Source organism: Canis aureus, chromosome 9, assembly GCF_053574225.1.
Source record: "Canis aureus isolate CA01 chromosome 9, VMU_Caureus_v.1.0, whole genome shotgun sequence".
NCBI classification, from domain to species: Eukaryota; Metazoa; Chordata; class Mammalia; order Carnivora; family Canidae; genus Canis; species Canis aureus.
This window is the reverse complement of record NC_135619.1, coordinates 76042240-76049024: the sequence shown is the minus strand read 5'-3', so window position 1 is coordinate 76049024 and position 6785 is coordinate 76042240. Positions and strand designations below refer to the sequence as shown.

The 6785-nt window shown below is 64.8% G+C and overlaps 1 long non-coding RNA gene across 1 annotated transcript; it reads left to right on the top strand.

The window, feature by feature from the left end:
- Positions 1–1847: 1847 nt before the first annotated feature.
- On the top strand, positions 1848–3946 carry LOC144320219 (uncharacterized). Its single transcript, XR_013385780.1, has 3 exons — positions 1848–2747; positions 2940–3056; positions 3310–3946. It is a non-coding gene; the product is annotated as an uncharacterized LOC144320219 (long non-coding RNA).
- The last annotated feature ends 2839 nt before the right edge of the window (positions 3947–6785 follow it).

The window sequence follows — 6785 nt, the reverse complement described above, 5'->3', positions numbered from 1 at the left end:
CTGCGGCCGGGCCGCGGACGCGCGGCGGGCGGGCTGGCGGGCGGCCGGGCGCGCGGAGGGCGGCGGCGCGGTCACATGGCTGCCGGCGGCGGGGACGGCCGGGCGGGCGGCGGACAGGCCCGCGGGCGGCAACCAGGCTGCGGCCGCCCCGCCCCGCCCCGCGCCGCGCCGCGCGCCCCGCCCCGCCCCGCGCGCCCGCGCCGCGCGCCCCGCCCCCGCCGGCCGCCGCCGCCGATTGGTTGGACGCGCGCGCGCTCGCCGCCCGGCGCCCAATCGCAGCCCGCGGCCCGCTCGCCGGAAGTGCGGGGACGCGCGCGCTCCCGGCCGCCGCCTCGCCGGGCGGCCCCGCCCTCCGCCCGCGGGAGCGCGCGCCCGCGCCTGCGCACAGGCCCCGCCCCGCCCCGCCCCGCCCCCGGGCGCCGCCGAGCGGGGGCTCCACACCCCCCTCCCCTCCCCCGCCCGGCACCCCTGTCCCGCGCCCGCGGCGCCCCCACGGCACCCTGCGTGCCCCGTGTCCCCGCGCACGGCCGCTGCCCCCGGCGTCCCGGTGCCCCCGCCCTGCCCCCAGGGGCGCTCCCGCCCCGCGACTGCCCGTGCGCCCCCTCGGGTGCCCCGGCCCCGGCGACGCCCCCGCCCCGCCCGCGGCCCTGGTGCACCCCAGGCCGGGCGTGCGAGCCGGGGCGCTGGGCCGCCTCGCCGCGGGGGTCCTGCCTGCAAGGGGGTCCTGCTCTGGGGGGTCCTGCCCGCTGGGGGGGTCCTGCTCTGGGGGGTCCTGCCCGCTGGGGGGGTCCTGCTCTGGGGGGTCCTGCCCGCTGGGGGGGTCCTGCTCTGGGGGGTCCTGCCTGCAGGGGGGGTCCTGCTCTGGGGGGTCCTGCCCGCTTGGGGGGTCCTCTCTAGGGGGTCCTGCCTGCAGCGGGGTCCTGCTCTGGGGGGTCCTGCCTGCAGCAGGGTCCTGCTCTGGGGGGTCCTGCCTGCAGGGGGGGTCCTCCTCTGGGGGGTCCTGCCCGCTTGGGGTGTTCTCTCTAGGGGGTCCTGCCTGCAGGGTGGTCCTGCTCTGGGGGGTCCTGCCTGCAGGGGGATCCTGCTCTGGGGGGTCCTGCCCGCTGGGGGGGTCCTGCTCTGGGGGGTCCTGCCTGCAGCGGGGGTCCTGTTCTGGGGGGTCCTGACCGTTGGGGGGGTCCTGCCTGCCGACGAGCGGGGGTCCTGCCTGCAGGGGGGGTCCTGCTCTGGGGGATCCTGCCCGCTTGGGGGGTCCTGCTCTGGGGGGTCCTGCCCACTGGGGGGTCCTGCTCTGGGGGGTCCTGACCGTTGGGGGGGTCCTGCCCGCCGACGAGCGGAGGTCCTGCCTGCAGGGGGGGGTCCTGATCAGGGGGATCCTGCCCGCTTGGGGGGTCCTGCTCTGGGGGGTCCTGCCCACTGGGGGGGTCCTGCTCTGGGGGGTTCTGCCCGCTGGGGGGGTCCTGCTCTAGCGGGTCCTGCCTGCAGGGAGTCCAGCCCTGGGGGGTCCTGTGTACTGGGGGGGGGTCCTGCCTGCAGGGGGGGTCCTGCTCTGGGGGGTCCTGCCCACTTGGGAGGTCCTGCTCTAAGGGGTCCTGCCTGCAGGGAGTCCTGCTCTGGGGGGTCCTGCCCGCTGGGGGGGTCCTGCTCTGGGGGGTCCTGCCCACTAGGGGTGTCCTGCTCTGGGGGGTCCTGCCCGCTGGGGGGGTCCTGCTCTAGGGGGTCCTGCCCGCTGGGGGGGTCCTGCTCTGGGGGGTCCTGCCCGCTAGGGGTGTCCTGCTCTGGGGGGTCCTGCCCGCTGGGGGGGTCCTGCTCTAGGGGGTCCTGCCTTCAGAGGGGGTCCTGCCCACTGGGGGGTCCTGCTCTGGGGGGTCCTGCCTGCTGGAAGTCCTGCCTGCCGTGGGGGCACTGGCTCTGGGGTGGAGCTGATGCTCCCCCGCCCCCGCACGGTGCTCTCCCGCCGGAGCCCCTTACCTCTTACTGCCCAGCCGAGCCCCGGGTGCTCTTTCCCCGAAACCAGGGAGAACGAATGTGGGTGGGGGGCAGGGGGCTCATGGCCCCGGGGTCAGTGCCCTGGTGGACCCAGGCAGGAGGAGACCGAGACCAGGGTGACCCGCTGGGCCCGTGGGCAGGGCAGATGGGGAAAGGCCATCTAGATTTGGGGGCCCAAGGAGGGGTTCCCTCCCCCATCCTCCAGCGATAGCTCTGGGGGGTCACCAGATGCTGCACTGGGATGTAGGAAAAGCTTTTCTGGCATCTCTTCTGTTTTTTTGTATCTTTTCTTTCCATTCCTTTTTTTTTAAGATTTTATTATTTATTTATTCATGAGAGACACACAGAGAGAAAAAGAGAGAGACAGAGACACAGGCAGAGGGAGAAGCAGGCTCCCCGCAGGGAGCCCATCAGGACCCCAGGATCACGTCCTGGGCTGAAGGCGGCGCTAAACCGCTGAGCCACCCGGCTGCCCTGTGTTTTGTCTACAAGTAGTTTTATAGAAACAGGTGCCGTCCAAGAACCTCTCTCTTCCCCAGCCCTCCGGCTTTGCCACCGTGGGCCGCTGTCCCCTGCTGAGGGCCCCGCCATCGGCAGCTACAACGGCCAGGCCACACTTGGGAGTCAACAAGACAAGCTGTGCTTCCCACATGCGCCTGCCCCTGGGGTGGCACCACCCAAAGCCTGAGGGCCTGTGTGTCCTCCGGCAGCCGACTGGCCATTGTCAGAGAGAGCTGGTCCCGCCAGGCAGAGCACCTGTGGGTCTTCTACCTACGGGGTGGGGGGAGGGGGAGGGGGATGTGGCCGTGTCCAGGGAGCACGCAGCAGTCCCCCGTGGGGCCAGGCTGCCATTGACCTCAGCATTTGGCACGCTGCGCTGCGGGACAGTGTGGGGTACGGTCGCCGTCAGCTGGATAGGCTGCCTGACGCTTCACATCTGTGTGTGCAAGGAGTACGACGGGGGGCCAAGTGAGGAAATGTGGGGTGACCACGCCGTGCACACGGAGGCTTGACACCGACTGCCTGTTACAGCAGAGCTCTGCGCTTCCTGTGTGCCAGCCGGCATGGTGAGCCCTTGGCGGACGTGACAGTCCTGTCTGTGTTCCCACTCGACCACTGAGGAAACTGAGGCACAGAGGTTATGCAGCTGCTAAGGGGAGGTGCCCAAGTGTGTGCCCCACAATCTGGCCCAGAGCCACCCCAAGTGGCCACCATGGTGGAAATTCTTAAATACTTCAAGTCTGGGAGGCAGAGACGGAACACAGCTCCCTGTGCACTATACCTGAGACACTGTTCTGGTTTTTTTTTTCTTTTTTTAAGATTTTACTTATTTATTCATGAGAGACACAGAGGGAGAGGCAGAGACACAGGCAGAGGAAGAAGCAGGCTCCAAGCGGGAAGCCCGACGTGGGACTCGATCCTAGGACCCCGGATCACGCGTTGAGCCAAAGGCAGGCGCTCCACCACCGAGCCACCCAGCTGCCCCTGTTTGTTCTGTTTTTTTAAAGTGGTTCTGTAGGAACACCAAGGGGTCAGTCGGGGTGAGACTGTGGCCTTTTGTGTTTTCCAAATTTTCTACAATGGACAGACAACATGACGGTAGTCAGAGTTACTATTTTGGCCAGAACCTGTTATTTGCATTGTTATTCTCTGTATTTGAAAATGAGTCTGTGTCTATCTTCCACTTGTGGAACATCCCAGGGTAAGTGCCTTGAGAGCTGGGAGGACGCTCCTCCAAGTGAGCTTGGTGTTACACACACACGCACGCACACACACACCGGATGTTGGGAGCGTATCTGCTTTCTGGTGGCGGTTTCTTTAAGACGGGAACTTGGTTCAAGAGGAACTTGTCTGGACAACTGGGGTGTCTGGGTGTGATGGGGGAGGAGTCCCTGAGCTCCGTGGGCCCGTGGGCTCCGTGACGACCCCTCCTGAGGACTTGGTGGTGTGCCTCTGGCCTGCCCCTGTTTTGTTTTTTTGTTTTTTTTTTTAATTTTTATTTATGATAGTCACATACACACACACAGAGAGAGAGAGAGAGAGAGAGAGAGAGAGAGGCAGAGACACAGGCAGAGGGAGAAGCAGGCTCCATGCTCCGGGAGCCTGACGTGGGATTCGATCCCGGGTCTCCAGGATCACGCCCTGGGCCAAAGGCAGGCGCCAAACCGCTGCGCCACCCAGGGATCCCCCTGCCCCTGTTTTGTAGATGGATTAAAGCCTCCGATTTCCAGCTGGTGCAGTGAACTCCCGCTGTGTTGCAAGGGGGAGGGGGGTCAGGCTCAAAGCCCCTTTTATGGGGCCCCACTCACGGTCACTGAGAACCCCCGCTGCCTGCAGGTTGGGCTCTGGCGTTCTCGGTGGGTGGTAGGGACCTCCGGCTTATTGGGAACGCATTCATCTACTCAGCCTGACTTAAGCTGATACAGTCCAGGTGTGGGGACGCGATGAGGCGCCAGCAGGTGTGGTTCCCCTCCGGGTGCGGGGGTGGGAGGTGCTGGGCTCCCCTCGGTCCAGGAGCTGAGCATGCATCGTCCCAGCAGCACAGCCCCAGGCTCAGGGGGCAGAGCTGGCGACAGAGGGCACGCCGGTGCCGAAGCTCCGCTGTGCTCACACGGGCGGGCCACGTTCCCGTGCACCGTGTGGGGCGGCTCAGCCTGACGGGGGGCACGGTCCGGGTGGCCTCCTCCGCTCCAGCCTGCAGCTCCGCCGGCCTTCTCTGCCAGGAACCCGTTGGAGCGGGTCCTCGTCTAGCGTGTGCTCCTGGCAGGATAGGCTCGGAAAGCCGTGCCTGTGGCCCGCGTCGCGCCCACTGCCCTGCGTGTAACAGCCGTGTGCCCGACCCCACCGCCGAGGTAGGGACAGAAAGCCTGCACAGAAGGCACAGCAGGTGTCCGGGCGCGGCCAGGGGGCAGGCCCCCTGCAGGGAGAGGAACAGGGTCACCAGGGACCTGGGCGGCGTCCCCACGCAGAGCAGGTGCCCGGGGGGGCGGCGGTGAGTAGGAAGGCTGGCCGCTGGCCCCTGAGGGTAGAACAGGTGTGTGGGCCCTTGGTAGCCAGCCGCATAGGGCGTGTGGACTCACCTAAGGATGCCACCAACGATCGGTTGACGTCCAACCTCATTAACCGCTGCCGCTGCCTTACCTCTATGGAAGCCACCGGTTCCCTCAGAGCCGCCCGGCCAGCACCTCCCGGGTGACCCTCACGGGGGTTGAGTCCAAAGGTTCTGGTATTGGCTCCTCCGTTGGCTTAATAAATTATGATCAGGCCAGTTTCGAACCCTGAGAACACGGGAGTGACAACGCAGGACACGGTTCCCGCCGTCGTGGAGCTGCTCCAGAGGGAGCACGAAGGGTCGGCATCCACACGGACGCGCGGTGCGTGCGGATAGCGGGGTCTCACCAGCGTACCGTGGGCCGGGAAAGCGGGGTGGGGGGGGCACGGTAGCAGGTTAGAGGCCGCTGAAGGCCGAGTCGGTGACACGGAAGACAAACTGGGAGAGTCCCCAGATCGCAGCACTAACGGAGAGTACGGACGAGAGGTAAAGTATGTGGACGCAGGTGTGAAGACGCCCGATATGGTCTCCCAGAGTCGTGGAACACGAGGAAAGGGACCGGGGACCCCTGGGTGGTCAGTGGTTCAGCGTCTGCCTTCTGCCCAGCACATGCTCCCGGAGTCCCGGGATCGAGCCTGCATCTGGCTCCCTGCGTCGTGGACCCTGCTTCTCCCTCTGCCTGTGTCTCTGCCTCTCTCTCTGAGTCTCTTGTGAATAAATAAATAAAATCTAAAAAAAAAAAGGAAAGGGACAACAGGCTAGATGAGGGAGTTGAGGATGTGAGGTGCAGATGCAGATAGTAGCCACCATGTTGCTGTGGCAGGGGGTGGCTGGGGGGACACGGGGGAGGGGACCGTACCCAGTAGGCCAGCGATGACCCTCTTCATGGGCCTGTTAGTAATGCAATGTTGATGAAGACCATAGGGTACCTAGAAGAGTCCTTCCAGCAAACACCCCATCTGGGGCAGGTGTAAGGGAGACCCAGACAGGGCAAGGAAGGTCATTGACACCTGTAATGGGGCGGCAGCATGGATGTACCCAAGCAGCCCGTGGAGGCTGACCCACCCAGCAGCCGGGAGACAGGGAGCCTGTTCCTTCAGAGGCCTGCCTTGGCGGCGGGGGTGGGGGGTGCTCCAGGCACATCTGTTGACTGTGGGGGAGCCCACAGAGGAGGTGGTGAGCCAAGGCGCAGCACCCCATCACCCCAAACCCAGCAGGTGGAAAACAGCAGCGAAGCGGGGATCCTGTTCAGAATAGAAAAAGAAAAATAACCTACCTGGGAACAAGTTCTGTAAAAGTTGGAAAGGGTTAAAATTCTACTGAGGGGGCAGCCCCGGTGGCCCAGCGGTTTAGCACCGCCTTCAGCCCAGGGCGTGACCCTGGAGACCCGGGATTGAGTCCCACGTCGGGCTCCCTGCATGGAGCCTGCTTCTCCCTCTGCCTATGTCTCTGCCTCTCTCTCTCTCTCATGAATAAATAAATAAAATCTTTAAAAAAATAAAAAAAATAAAACTCTACTGAGGAAAATAAGAGAGGTTTCCTGACTCTCATTTGAACCTGAACTGGGATCTATACCAAAATGTGGATTTGGATATAGTCAAATTAATTCTCGGACGTCTGTGCCACACTGAGCTGGAGCACGTGGCCAGGACACTTCTGCAAGAGAAGAGGAGGAGGTGCTGCATGGACCTGAAGAATGGGGTGGAGGGTGTCACGACGGAGGGACCAGTGGGGGGGGGGGGTG